Source organism: Passer domesticus, chromosome Z (assembly GCF_036417665.1).
Source record: "Passer domesticus isolate bPasDom1 chromosome Z, bPasDom1.hap1, whole genome shotgun sequence".
Classification (NCBI taxonomy): Eukaryota; Metazoa; Chordata; class Aves; order Passeriformes; family Passeridae; genus Passer; species Passer domesticus.
The window spans coordinates 31089769-31105703 of record NC_087512.1 but is presented as its reverse complement, the minus strand read 5'-3'; the positions used below and the strand labels follow the sequence as shown (position 1 = coordinate 31105703).

At 35.0% G+C, this 15935-nt stretch overlaps 1 protein-coding gene across 20 annotated transcripts in view; it reads left to right on the top strand.

Annotated features, from left to right (window-relative positions):
• PTPRD (protein tyrosine phosphatase receptor type D) overlaps window positions 1–15935 on the top strand; it is a 1155490-nt gene that overhangs the window by 239367 nt on the left and 900188 nt on the right. For all 20 annotated transcript variants that reach the window (XM_064404736.1, XM_064404735.1, XM_064404734.1 and 17 more), the window contains exon 3: window positions 5148–5220. The gene's annotated coding sequence lies outside the window, so the exon portion shown is untranslated. The remainder of the gene's footprint in view (window positions 1–5147; window positions 5221–15935) is intronic.

Here is a 15935-nt window from a genome sequence, read left to right as displayed (position 1 = left end):
TTCACATTTCCATGTTCTAATTTGAGAGATGTATATTTTTCTTCCTCTTTCATGTTGCCGCTTAGAGCCAAAGACACATCTCTTGATGTTCTTTCTTGATTGAAAGCAAATGGTTAGGTAAGGAATATTTTACTCTAAATTTTATTTGAGAAATACACGTTTTTCACACTTCATATTTGCAAGGTTGACAGTAAACAGGGTGTACTCATACATTCTGAAAATGACTGTCAGATGTTGATGGCAGTTATTGTATCAGCAAGGGGAAAATTGCTCTTAATAAGAAAACAATTTTTGACAGTATAATCTCTTTGTCAAAACCAAAAAATCCCAAATATAAATAACTTTCAATTCTAGGGGGAAAAATAAATTACTGCGAAATGAGAATTTAGAGTATATACCAATGTTTTATGCAGTCTTTCATCCTTTTAAACATTTTTAGTAAAATGATAGAAGCATGGAATCTACTCTTTGACACTAATTCTAAATCAGATTAAGTACCTCCAGCCTGTAGAAGATTCAACTTCTGGCTTAACTTTCCTGCTTATAATGAAGCTGACATCCTATTTTTTCAGTTCTTCCATCTTTAAGGATTTTCAATGCACTAGAATCTAAATCTGAAGTTATCTATTGTTACAGACAGTGTTATGTTGGTGCAAGCTTCCAGCATCCAAATGGGGTTACTCAGAACTAGGCTATCCCAACATGACAGTTGTTTGCATCGAGTTAATATTAAGTAATTTACTTAATTCCCTCTCTTCTCTCAGTTTTTTGGATTTGGGTGTTTCTTTCCTTTCAAGAGCACAGAAGTGATTTCTTGGTCATCCGTCCATGTAGGACCTAATTTTCTATTTTGTGCCACATCCACGTACACAACCAGACTGTTTCCCTAAAAAAAAAAAAAAAGAAAAGAAAAAAAAAGGAGCTTGGCTAGTCTGCCATTTTTCCTGACAGGCTTCTCAGCTGTTAAAGAGCTTTGTCTGTCCCTTGCTGTGACCTTCAGGTGCCTGAGAGAGGTTTTTATTTTGAAAAAAAAACAAGCTACAATCTAGTTACCACAAAAAGTACAAATGTATATGCTTCTGCCCATTTTCCTGTCCACGTGTAACATTTATCAGACAGCCATCAAAAAGGTAAACTTGCAGAAAATGAAACTCTTTTTTCCTAAGTAATAGTTCTGTGCTCTTTAGATTCATGGACTCTGTCAAGGGAGAAACAGTGGACAGGGCAGAAAAGCATGACACAATGGAAGATACTGTGTTCCATGCTAGCTGCTAGTTTTGCCTGACTAAGGTATGGAATACAAGGAATGCCCATTTTCATTATTTCAATACTAAAGTGATTAAGAAGGAGACTAAAGGACAACCACAAGAGAATTCACCTTAATTAGGTCAAATTTAAATGAGTTGCCTTCATTCTCATAGACTCACATGCTTTCACAGTATTCTTCAATGAACTTATTTGCATGGCATGTCAGTGACATAGCAGAAGACTTCCAACTCAGTTTACCAGTGACAATCCTGAGAGAGGCCTGGCTATGGTCATACAGAATCTAAAAGCAACATCTTCCCCCAAAGTCCACTGACAGCCACTCAGAACAGACCACGTCTTTACTCTCAAGAGCTTTCAGCCTTGTGTGACACAGAAACAAACTTTGGGAACTGTGACATTTGCTTTCTTATATTTTATATTTAAATACAGGGAATAAAGATTCTGGAGACACAAAAGATTTTTTTAGGGGAAGAAGTATTTTTGTAAAAAAAAATAAGTCATTTTATAAGTTATTTTTTAAGCAGGGCCTAATGGTCTTGTGGGTCTGTATAGCAACATTATTCCCTTGATACTTGTAGCAATGTAACCCACCATCCTCTTCATTTTTTTCTATCTTTTAAATAAACAGTAGCTAGTGATAGAGATTTTTCTGTTTTGGCAAGTTTAGGAAACCAAATAGATGAGTTTCCAGAGCTACCCTGTGATATTCAGATGTGCTGTTGATTTTGTCAATTTTTGCAGTTTTATCATCTATGATTTAAGCTCAAAGCTATGCTGATACACTCATGTCTTTGATACTGAGATGAAAACAGAATGAGGCCTAACTGTGGAACTATAAAAAGAAGTTGAGTAAGAATAGAAAAGAGCCATGGAGTGGTAGTTAGAGAAAAACAGTGCAGGGAAAGAGAGAGGTGAAAGGTATGCATGCCTCCAAATATAGGAAAAAGTCTTACTCAACTTCTGTCCCTCTACTACAACTCTGAAATAGTTCTTCCTCTTTTTAAATGTACACAGAATGTGGTTTTTATTCTTCAAGAAAATGACCTTAAATTAATCTACATAAAATGTGCTTAACAAATTAGAACATTAAAAATATATTTAGGCAATATTTTTATGTTTTGTGGTTGGAATGTCTGGATTTTTAAAGCAAAAGTTGATGAAAAATAGTACTATTAATAGAAAAGGAAAGTATTGAATGTGAAAACAGTCTTTCAGTGAACAGAATAGGTTCATAATTTTCAAGTGATGAAAGACCATGTAATTGGACCAAACAAATTTAATACAGGCAACTAAAATACATAGTATAGAGAATCAAAGGGAACTGATAAAAGAATGGAAGTATCTTATATTTGCATACAGTTTTATGAAAAAGGAACAATGCATAGTGCACCAGTTTTCACAACATATTTTATGAGTTCATATTGCTTAATCAGCATTCCTATGATGTGATGGTTACTTAAGAAACTTAGGTTAAAAAAAAAAAAAAGCTTTTTTGACATAAAGGAAATACTAAGTGGAGTTAGTATCAGCCTAATAAATACCTGCCATAAACACAGCAATGTTACAATGTAACAAAATGTGTATTTAAAGTAGTAATTTGAACTGTGTCATTAAGCCTTCAGCACTGACAACATTACTGTTTGTGTGTTTCCGTTCACTCTGCTTCCGGTCTGACTGTGGAAAATAAAGCAGGTAGTGAAATACTTCTGACATAAAAATGATTGACTCAGTCCATTGTCATATAAAACACATTTGAAATCCCTGCAAGATCATATTAAATAAATCCTCCAAACATGTGTTTCCCTTGTATTTTATACTACTTAACATTTGCTTATAACAAAAGTTTTCTACCTGCCTGTTTTCAACAATTGTCTTCATGTTGCATATGCAGTGAATTAAAAAAACATAATAAAACAACAAAAACACTGTTAGTGTATTATGACAAAAATAGAATAGTTTCAGGGAAGAGAGTTTTTAGGATGAAACATTCTTGAACATTGGTGGTCATTTATTGGTATTTACTTCTATTCCCTCCTAAATAATTTAAGAATATTGTGATTTCTGAATGACATGACTAAGATATATAAAAGAGTGGAAGGTGGTTATCAATCCCAGACTGCTGAGTGAGTGAATAGAACACAAACTCATGAGTGTTGTGTAAGATTTATCACAGTATCACAGAGTATAAAATATATCACAGTATCACAAGGTTGGATCTGGGCCCACCTCCCTGCTCAAGCAGAGCTGCTGAAAGCAGGTTACCTAAGGCCATGTCCAGATGTCTTTTCAGTATTTCCAAGATGAATATTCCACCATCATTTCTTGGCAAACTGCTTCAGTATTTAGTTACAGTAAAAAAAAAAAAAAAAAAAAGCTGTTTTCTGGTAGTCATACAGTTCTTTCTGTGTTTTCTTTTACTCATTGCTTTTTGTCCTGTCATTGGGCACCAAAGAAAACAGCCTGACTCCATCTTTGCATCTTCCCTTCAGTTGTTTATATGTGTTGATGAGTTGTCCCTTGAGACTTCTTTCCAGACTTAACAGTTCTACTTCTCCCAGCCTTACCCCAAAGGAAAGATCGCAGAATCATAGACTCACTGAATGGTTATGATTGGAAAGCATCTTAAAGGTCTTCTAGATTCAGATTCCCTGCCTGGGTTTCTTCCACTAGACCAGTTGTACACAGCCCTATCCAGCCTGGCCTTGTACTCTCACAGATTGGGAGTCCACAGCCTCTTCGGACAACATATTCCTTCCTAATATCTAACCTGAATGCACATGCCTTAAAATTAAGGCCATTACCACTTGGCCTATTACTACATGCCATTGTAGAAAATCCATTTCCAGACGTCTTGAAAGCCTCCTTCAGATACTACAAGGTGCTACAAATTCTCCCCAAAACCTTTTTTCTCTGGACTGAGCAACCCCAATTCTCCTAGCCCATCTTCATAGCAGAGATTGTCCAGTCCTGTGGTAAACTTAGTGTCTCTCTTCAGGACTGGTTCCAACAGGTCCATATCTTTTGCTGGGTGCCTCAGCCTCAGATACTCAAGGTGGGGTCTCACAAGAGCAGAGTAGAGGGAGACAGTCACCTCCACTGACGTGCTGGGAACACCACTTTTGACGTCACTCAGGCTGAAGTTGGCTTTCTGAGCTGCAAGTGCACATTACTGGGTTGTGTTTTCCTTCTCATTGACCAATACCCCTAAATCATACTCCTCACAATCCATTCTCCACCCGGCCTGTACTTATGTTTTGGGTTTCCCCAGTCAGGATGCAGGACCTTGCATTTGGCCTTGTTGAACATCACAGAGGTTTCACACTCACCTCTTAAACTTGAGAGCTAAACGAGTGCATTGAATGGATATCCATATGGTAGAGCATGTCACAGGTTTGTGATATGTGAAAACATAACTTTACTATTGAAAAGGCTACAATTCTGTTTTCATGTTTCAATTTACCAAGTTGGTGCAAGTACTGCTGGTTTTGGTGACATGTTTGGTGTATTTAAAGAGCTAATAGCATAAGTTCAGTTATGAAACTATTTTTGCACAAAACAGTACATTGAGAAACGGCTGTACAGTGACAAAGAAAGAAAGAAAGTGTTTATGACTAAGACATTGTATTTGGAACTTTCATAACCACTTCAATCAAGTACAGATAATTTCAATATAAATAATTGTGTATGAATATTATTTATATTCTTTCCCATCACAGTTACTCTAGAAAGTCCACTTTGTTTTACTGCTTTTCAATGATTACTGTTTGCAGAAGTTATTTACTATCAGTGTATTTAATTTTTCTGTTTCTTGGACCCTTCAGAATTTATTGCTGTTGCTGTAGAAAATCAAATAAAACATGTTTGATTTTCTATTTCAGGGAAATCTTGAAGAGTCTTACACTTTTAATCCTCCAGTCGTTAACTGTGCTGTGAGGACATTCTGGTGAGGCGGTAAGTTGGTGTAGATCTTTGATCTACTTTGATCAGCTGAATTGTCATTTCAGATTTAACTTCTATAACAATGTCCTTTGGTATCTATCTGACAAACTTTTCTTTCAGGCTCTCTTGGAAAATTTCCAAAACTGTAAATCTGGGATTAATTTCATATGTAGGAAGTCTGAATCACAGAGACGTCAGATTATTTCTGTATTTACAGATCAGCTGTATATCATATAAACAGAGCAGTTGATTCCTACATGCTCAATTCCTGTTTTCCAGAAATCCTAGGTTCCTACACATCTGGAAATCTAGGTGATTATTGTAATTAGTTCAGTAGAGCACAAGTCACTCAGGAATGTTAAATATTGTCAGGTTTCCAAATTTCAGTAATCTGTTTATCAACTACTTGTCAGACTCCTTCCAGAATATTCCATATCCACACCCATATCACAAAACTCTAAAGGCTTTTATTTTTCTGACTGCAAGGAAGGCTTGTAGATTTTTTTAAGAGGTCACTGCAACCTGTCAATGTTCTTGGATGAGCAATTTTTACAAAACTCTAAATTTTAATAAATTACATCATAGCTTCTCTTGATTTTAGCAACACTCTAGTAACTCTTATATAATACTCTCTAAATGGGAATTTTCATCTGAAATAGGATTATTTTAAATTTTTCTATTTAACTACTGAGAAGAGAAAACAGACAAAATCATTACTTATTTCCAGGTGTTAAAAAAGTTCTGAATACTGAAGAGCCCAATGATTGTGAGTCACATTTTAGACAATCGTGTCCCATGTGTTTCAGCCTTAGTATACCATGCTCATTCTTTTTCTTTCAGTCAAAGTTTGTGCTACTGTTGGAGCTCATGTGCTGAAAAAAAAAATCTTCATCTTTCAGTGAAACATCATGTGGGTTTTGCTAAGCTAGATACCATGTACAAGAACTGTTTTATAATTTCGGTTTTATATAATTGTTATATTAAAATCATTCATGTTCCAGAATTTAATTAGTGCAAGAAAACCTTTCAAAACTCTAGATCCTAAGAAGAATACAGTTTTATGTTATTTCATATTCTACAGACATAGAAATGGTCATTACATTTTGTACATCAATTGCAGAGGTAGGATCACTGATGCAGCAAAGATTCTAATTCTCTGCTTTCTTGTTGTTAAAATATGGAGAATTAGCAAAGTAAAGAAAAAAAATATTTCTGGTTTTAATTTATGAAGTTCACCCATAGTTTGTTACTTTTAAACCAGGCAGATATTTGTTCTTATCAGTCCTCTGAGTGACTTTTTCTTTGTGATATCATTGAAGTATAATGTCACTAACTACACTGTTACTAAGAGAAGTAATGTCACACAAGCAGTGACTTTTTATTGGAGTGAATACCAACCATGAAATTCCATTTTGATACTAAGTTTCCTTTTCAAGGACTTTTTTTCCTTGCCTTTGAAAATGTGCTACAGATTACAGTGTGATCTAAATCATGCCATTTGGTCACCCTATTATCTCATTTTATTAGCTAAAATATAAATTACTTTTATTGGAAGTAATAAAATTATCCCCTTGTGTTGATGTTTTGTACTGTAAAAATAGAAGTAGTTCAGATGCAATAATGTATTTTACCCAAATTAATAAGCACATTCTTAGAACAAATTCACATTCTTAATATAATCTAGTAAATAAAAATCTAATTTATTTCTGCACTGTCTTGCACCAGATTGAGTTGTTTTTTTTTTTTTTTTTTAATAAATGTGAGCTATTTATTAATATTTATATTTCACAGTTAAAGACTTCTTGATTGTCTGGCTAGATTCCCATTTCATCAGGATTGTAAATGTGGAATAAAAAAAATTTCCTAAAATTATGTCACTTCATGAAATGTAAGACACTTTCTTGAAGGAATTAATAGCAATGGAAAAACAATGGGAAATTAAAAATTGAAAAAAAAAACCAAAACAACCTGCCAAATTTACAGCATAGTCTCAGCGGTTTAATAGTTGTGTTAGTTTAAGAATTCTGTATTTGTGATATAGATATACAATAATGTAAAATTTTTTAACTTCCATTCATTTTAATTTCAGATGTTATGGAAACAAATAAATCCGAATTGTGCAAACTATGTCCTACAGGAAGTACTTTAGCAAAATTTCATAAACATAGAAAAGCCAGCTGAAAATTGAATAGAGGTTGCTTCTTTTATGTATTGATTTCTCTTAAGCTGAAATCCAGTGATTTGTTTTCCTCTGCTTGGTAAGCACAGTTTCAGCCTGGAAAATGTCAACATAATATTCCCCTTAAGGGTGAAATTTTGATAATTTAGAAATACAAAGCATATCCCTTAGACTTCATTGTGTCTCAGATTCCATATTTAAACTTGGATGAACAGAGATATGTCTGCGGCACTTTTATGATAATTATGATACATGCAAGAGGAGACAATACATCTTCGTTATTTAGAATAAATTTGTTGTGATTGATGAAAAGGATGAAATCTCTATATACAGGCGTATAAGATGTGGTCTGTTACTTTTTTTGGATCATAGACTTAAGGAGGCAATTATTATTTTTAAGCATGTTATGATGGAATTTATATTATTAATAATAATATGTAAATATTGAAATTCTTAACACTGACTATCAGTTCAATAGCTTGGCAAGCTAGAATAAATATATTCAAGCTTTAACCTCTAGGCCACATTATTGAAGCCAATTTAGATTTGTTCAGTTTGAACATTCTTTTAGTTTGATAGTTATTTGGCTAGCTGAAATGTGATGATAGAATGAGTTCAAATGCTGAGGAGAATGAATTACATTACAAAAAAATTGTGTGTTTTGACAATAGTTCACATCTCACAATCACAACGCACAGGTCAAAGATGAGATATCTATGCAGAGTCAACTACTCCTTAAGTCAATAAGCAGTTTCGAGTCTTGTGGCTAAAGATGGATGAGGAGTCCTGGGAAAAAAGTGAACACTCCCACACTCAGGCAATACTGTAGCAATGGCTAAAAAGTTCTGGTTCATTTAACTACTTAGCATCAGCACAAAATTAATTTAACCACTTAACCTTAAAATTATGAAAAAAAGAACCACCTTTTTTCATTAAAATCTATATTGTTCATAAATATATTTTTACTGAAACTGATAATAAAATAAGGCAAGGTGTCATTTCTAATGAAGGAATAGTGATTAGGAAAGCAACCTAATAGAATTGCAAAAAAAAAAAATCAATACAGCATAGATCTATTACCAATCAAAATATTTTTGTCCACAAAATTATACATACTTCAAGTAATTTAGTTTTTCCAGAGTTCTTTGTGTGGATAGAAACAGAAATAAACAAAATTTTCATGAACTAGTCAGGCATTTATTGAAAGTACTCGATTGTTTTCTTCATACTTATCTATCAGATTATTTTAGCAAAATGAAAGGAAAAATATTTTTAATCTGTATTTTTCTTTCCAAGAAAATATTGGTGTTTTGGTACTCCCAAATATGCAACATACAGCAAGTAGTAGTTAGTATAGCAAGGAAATATATAATACAGGTCCGCATTTCTCAGTATCTGTGTGCTAACCATAGTAGATGAGTCACAAAAGACAATCTAGAGTTAGAATACAGAGGTTGTAATAATATAATCTGAATAAAAAATAAAATGTTGCTTCTTTGCAACTATAATTTTACTTTTCATAACCAGGTAGTACAGAATCTTGGAGCACAGGATCTGTGGTCTAATTTTGGCATATTAGTAGTACTTAGTCTTTTATCATAAGTCAGTTTATTGAGAGACAGAACTTTTTAAAGAACATTTTTAGTGCAACCTGTTGATATACAAATATATCAATCTTCTATTATAAACATAATATGTATATTGTATAATCATGAGTTTAAAAATTAGTTAATATATTCACCAATTTTCCTATATGTTATGATTATTTGAAGAAGGAGTATTTGTTGTTTCACAAAAGGCATTTTAACATCCTGTACAGTTTTGAGAGATTTCATTGCCTTTTTAGGGTTCTGTATAACTAGAAGTTAATTAATTATTCATAAATAGCACCTTTTTGTCTGAAATGTTTTTTTGTGGAATTGACCAAAACTTCTTAGCAAAAGTTTATTTTCCCTCCATGTATTTTTGGCAGAGAACAATATAGTTTAGGAAAAAAAAAAACAGAAAAAAAAAACCCCTAAAAACCCACAAAACCAAACAAAACCTTTTGACAAAAGGTTTTGACAAAACCAAGTCAAAATCCTTTTGCTTAGAAAATTGAAAATTTTTTTTGTTGTTATTGTTCTGGTTTTAATTCTCAAATTTCTATAATATTAGAATTCTTACATCAAAAAAAAAGTTTTTTATTATCTTAAAGTATCAGTGATTACATGCAACTGTGTAAAATCAGCATCCTTCTAAATCAAAATTATTTTTATTTATTCTCATGTGTTTGATAATCACAGAATCACAGAATGGGTCAGAGTGTAAAGGACCACAGTTGGGCATTTGATCCAACCTCCCTGCTCAAGCAGGGATATTCTAGAGCACCTTGCGCAGGATTGTATACAGATGGCTCTTCAATATTCCCAGTGAGGGAGTCTCCACAGCCTCTCTGGGCAATCTCTTTCAATGCATGGTCACACACACAGTGAAGCAGTTCCTCCTCATATTCAGGTAAAAGTTCGTGTGCATGATTTTCTGCCTGTTGTCTCTTGTCCTATTGCTTGGAACCACTGAGCAGAGCCTGGAGCCTCTTATCACCTTATCATTCTTGTCAACAAGGTCCCCTCAGTTGTCTCTTTGAGACTGAACAGGCCCAACTCTCTCAGCCTTTCCTTGTAAGAGAGATGCTCCAGTCCCTTAGTCATTCACTGGACCCTCTTCAGGTTCTCTAATGTCTCCCCTGCACTGAAGAACACAGAACTGGACACAGCATTCCAGATATGCCTCACCAGACCTGAATAGAGGGGCAGAATCACCTTCCTCAACCAGCTGTCAGTGTTCAACTAATGCATCCAAGGACACCACTGGCCTTCTTGGCCACCAGGACACAGTGCTGGCTTATGGACAGTTTTTTGTCCACCTGGACCTCCAGGACCTTGTCTGCAGAGCTCCTTCCCAGCAGATCAGCTCCCAGCCTGTTGTGGTGCCCAGGTTATTCTTCCCCAGGTGCAGAACCCTGCATTTTCCTTTGTTGAATTTCAGACAGTTCTTCTCTGCCTATCTCTCCATCCTGTTGAGGCCCCTCTGAAGGGCAGCACGGCCCTCTGGGGTATCAGCCACTGCTCCCAGCTCTGTGTCATCAGTGAACTTGCTGAGGAGGCATCTGCCCCTTGCATCAATAACTTGCATCCAAGTTACTGATGAAGAAGCTACACAATAGTGGATCAGTATTGAACCCTGGGGACACCACCAGTGACAGGCCTCCAGCCATACCCTACACTACTGATTACAACCCCCTGGGATCTCCCATTCAGCTGGTTCTTAATGCACCTCCCTGTCCACTCACCTAGTCCACACTTCCTGAGTTTGCTTGTGAGGATGTTGTGAGAGACAGTGTTGAAAGCCTTGCTGAAGTCAAGGTAGACACAATATCCACTGCTCTCTCCTCATTTATCTGTTTACTTGTTTCATTATGAAAGACAATGAGGTTGTTTAAATATGACTTGTCTTTACTGGATCCATGCTGATCAGCTTATTGCCTACCATGTGAACTACAGAATGAGGCACTCCCTCCATCACCTTTCCAATGATTGTGGTGAGGCTGTCTGGGCAGTAGTTCCCTGGCTCCTCCTTCATGCCCTTTTGGAAGACCAGAGTGACATGTGCTGTATTCCAGTCCTCAGGTACCTCTCCTGATCTTCATGACCTTTTAAAGATGGTCATGAGCATCCTGTCTAAAATGTCCAACATCTCTCTCAGCACTTGTGGATTCATCCCATCAGGGCTCTTAGAACTGTGGATATCGTGTTTTCCTGACTTTAACCCAATCCTCTGTGACCAAGAGGAAATTTTCCTTCCAGCATTAATTTACCCTGGTCTCCTGGATCAGATATTCCTGGAGGCTGGTCTCATCAGTGTAGACTGATGCAAAGAAGGCATTCCATAACTATGCCTTCTTTACATTCTGTTACCAGAGTCTCCTCTCTATTTACCAATGGGCCTATATTCTTTTACTTTTCTTTTGTAATTGATATATTTGAAAAGCCTTTTTTGTTATCCTTTACATCCTTGGCCAAATTTAATTCTAGATGTGCCTTGGCCTTTCTAGTCTCATTTCTACTTTGATTACCTCTCTATATTCACCCCAAGTGACCTAACCTCACTTCCATCTCCTGTGTGTTTCCTGTTTACTCTTGAATAATGACAGGAGATTTTTTTATTCATCCAAGGAGCTTTCTTGCCCTTTTCCCCTGAATTCTTTCTCACTGGCATGCATCACTCTTGAGCCAGGAGGAACTTATCCTTGGAAATCTATCAACTGTCTTGGAGCCCTCTTCCCTGCAGGGCCTGTTTCTCTGGGACTCTTCCAAGGACAGCCTCAAAGAGGCTAAAGCTAGCTCTCCTGAAGTTGATGGCTTTAATCTTACTCACTGTCCTGATACCTCTGAAGTACTCAACTGCACAGTCTCGTGGTTGCTACAGCCAAGACTGCACCCAACCTTCACACCATCAACAAGGCCTTCCTTATTTGTTAGTAGGAGATTGAACAGCAAACCACTGCTTTTGGGATCATTCACTACCTTGCACGGGAAGTTATCATCGATGTCTTCCAAGAACATGCTGGAAATGTATTTTATAATGCATTTCTTTATAAATTAGTACAGTTGATCTTTGTAAAACTAGGCTTTACTTGTAAAACTAATTAATTACCATGCAATCAAGGACAGTGATAAACTTTCCGTAGACAGAGGCTGAAATTCTGTTGTACCTTATGCAAGTTATGAAATACAATATGAAGCTTGTCAAGACAAGGAATGCAGAGTAATTTTTTCATTTATCTTTCCAATTTTGAATTCAAATGCATCTTCACTACATCTATAATGCTCAGTGTTGTTATTTTGATTCTTCAGAGCATTGCATTTGTGAATTAGTGAACAAGATTGTGCAGTTATTTTGCCACATGTTCTTTTTTTATTATTTCCTGGTCAGATCCTGAGAGAAAACTTACTTTCTTTAGAGGATTTCTCATTTAGACTATGTTTTCATGCACATTTGAAGCAGATGTTTGAGGCACCACTTTAAAGGCAGGTATTCAAAAATAGAAAAGCAGGAAAATTACTCACAGTCTATTGAAGATTTTAAACTTTGGTTTAGATTTTCAAGTATTATAATACAATTCTGAATAATGTATGCCATTATGAAACATTATAATGCAGAATACTGTATACGCTTTTTCTTTTCTCTTTATGTTTGTGAATATATAATAAATGTAATCAACTTTTCTGTTTTGTAAACCGCTCAAAACAAATCTAAGATGACTGCATATTTTCACTAGTCTTTCAGTAAACATGAATAGCAACATTGAGTAACCCAATAGTTGATAACATATATGTTAGAAAGACAGGTCTGACCTTTTTCTGAAGTCTTGTATGAAAAATCTGTACATAATATCTTTACAATTTACTTGATATTCAAGACTCGAAAAAGGCAAAAATCCTTTGCTTTTCTTTGTCTGCTTGGTCTGTGCTTTCAACATGCTTTGATGTTATAACAACAATACTTATTTTGTTGAATTCACTATTGTAGTTCTGATTTCCTATAGCAATATGGATGACATCTTGTAAGTGTAAAAATGCCTTTTTACTGCTTAAAAATAAGCAGGTTGCTATTACATCTGAATCCTCTCACAATATACTAATGTTGTACTAGAAATTATGAGCAGTGGATTTTTATGTTTTTACTTATTTTTTTATAAAATATACTTTAAAGTATAAAATATACTTTATTTTGGGAGAAGAATAATACCAGTACTTAGCAAATTCAAAGTGTTTGTCTTCACATGCTTTCGTCTTTGCAGGTGAATGGAAATATATTTCTGATAAGGAACATGCTATCATATAGAAGCGATTTAAATTAATAATGATGTACTGTATGACTTGTATCAAGAAATTCACAGCCATAGTACAAAGCAAAGCTCCTAACAGGTTGATGTTATGCCATCACAACACCTGGCTTCCTGCAGAGGTTTTTAAAATCTATAGTTTCCACATTTTTGTTATACAACTAGAACAGGTAGAAATTGATTTTTGAAAATACCTATGGAATAGAAAATGTTTTATTATAGCTACTCCAATACAAGATGCATTATTCAAATATATCAGAAAAATACAACTTTCAAATTTGCTAAAAACTTTTAAAAATTTCTTAATGGCTGTAAAGAATACACTGACATCAACTTTTTACTTGGATTATTATTTGCATTTTCTATTTACAGAATCAGACTTCTACTCTTTTTCTATATTTGTTCTGTGATAATTCGTGGCTTAAAATCTCATAAATTTTTTTTGTCCATCAGAAGCACAGCATCTTGTCAGATATGGTGTTTTCTCAAAATGTAAAACAAACAAACAAAAAACCAAAAGCAAAACCAAAAGTAAAGCCAAACCAACCAATCAACCAAATTAAAAAACCCTAAAAACCCAACCAAAAAAAAAAAGCCCACCGAAATCCAGAAGTTTTGTATACTTATAACAAAATACCTTTTATACATAAACTTTTATTTTATAGGCAATAGCACATAACCCTCTGTCCCTGAAATAGGATGTTCTCAAATTAGGAGAATTTGCTTACAAGATAGATTAGCAATTATGGTGACAGTTCTAAAACTGGAATACAATAGAACTTTTTTTTCAGTCCCACTGCTTGAAATGTGTCTACCTAATTTGCTGCAATATATTAAACAAAATACAAGATTTATAACTCCAGAAATATGCGAGAGAGAAGAACGACTTTGGATTGAGAGTTTTGCTCTAAAACTTTTTGTCATCAATTGTGTACCACTTTATATAATTCATTCATATGGACTAGTGGAGCCATGAAAGAGATTTGTTGAAAGTAAGCTGACAGGTACTTAATTTTAATGCTTCTGATAAGTCTCATATTATCCAAAAACAGCAAACAGTCTTTTCCCAATAGTATACAGTGCTTTTATGTCTCAATAACCAGATTTAAACTATACATTAGGTTACAAAGGGAAGAGTTGCAGTAAGGACAATAGGAAAAAGAATCATACCTAAGAAAATCAGAAGACCTGATTCTGAATTCATTATGTGAGTTGGAGTTACAGAGAATTTCAAATACATTCAATTCCCTTGGTGAATGTCATGTTTCCTCAAATATTTTTTCTTTAGAAATAACATATCAAATTTCCTTTACTTCTATGGCAGGAAATTAGGCAAAACACCATTAAAAAGAAACTATTAAAAAGTTTGTCTGATGGGATGAAAAAAGTGGTGGATTTGAAGGAAACGTCTGTTTTATTCTCCAAAAGTTGTTTCAGACTAGAAGACAGTGATACATTTCATTCCTCTCTTTGCAACACGACTTAGTGACAAAGAGATACTTTAAAAACAAGCAAACATACCAACCCCTAGAACTCCCTCCTCAAAAATCAATGACAAGGGTTTTTTTTAAATATTGAGAGGTGAGAACTTAGTTATCTGAAAATGGATTTCATTTTTTGATATAGCGTGTATCCAAATTCAGCTGTCTGGTTGTTTTGTCCTACTTTAATTAGAGATTTTTGGAATACCTCTTTTAAAAAAAACCAACAAAACAGGTATTGATGTTACTCCTATAATTCACTGTATAAAGAGGTCTGTATTTCATAGAATCATAGAATGGTTTGGGTTGGAAGGGACCTCAAATGTGATCTAGTTCCAACTCCCTGCCATGGACAGAACCACATTTCACTAGATCAGCTTTCTCAGGGTTCCAACCTGGCGGTGAACACCTCCAGAAACAGGCCTCCAGTGCCTCACCCAGCCTCAGAGTAAAGAATTTTTCCCTAATATCTAATCTATATCTACTCTCTTTAAAGCCATTCCTACTTGCCCTGTGACTACATGGTGTTGGAAATAATTTCTCTACCTCTTCCTTGCAGGTTCCCTTCAAGTACTGGAAGGCTTCAGTTAGGTCACTGCAAAGCCTTCCCTCTTCCAGGCTGAACAATTTCAGTTCTCTCAGCCTTTCCTTGTAGAAGTGTTCCATTCCTCTGCTCGTCTTGGTGGCCTCCTTCTGGACTCACTCCAAACCCTCTTGTGCCAGGGACCCCAGAGCTGAGTGCAACACTCCAGGTGGTGTCTTACAAGGTGTCTCCCTTAACATTTTGGCCATGCCTCTTTTGATGCAGACCAGAAATGGGCTGCAAGTTCATTTCTCATCCAAGAGAATCTCCAAGTCCACCTCAGCAGGGCTGCTATCAATCTGTTCATGCCCCCAGCCTGTGTTGGTACTAGGGATTGCCCAGACCCATGTGCAACAACTTGCAAAAAGTATTTCTGAAATAGTATGCAAGAGCTAAGATTTGTAGAATTCAAGACTGAACTTTAAAGTGTATTTTCTGATGACATTGTGAAGATTTAGCTAAGGAAATAACATACATATAATTTTTTACACACATCTCATGTATAATTTGTGATTTTTTTTCACTAAATGAAAAATATTTGTCACAGTTTGCTTTAATGAAGAAATATATTTCTAAAGAAGCAATAAGTATTAAAAC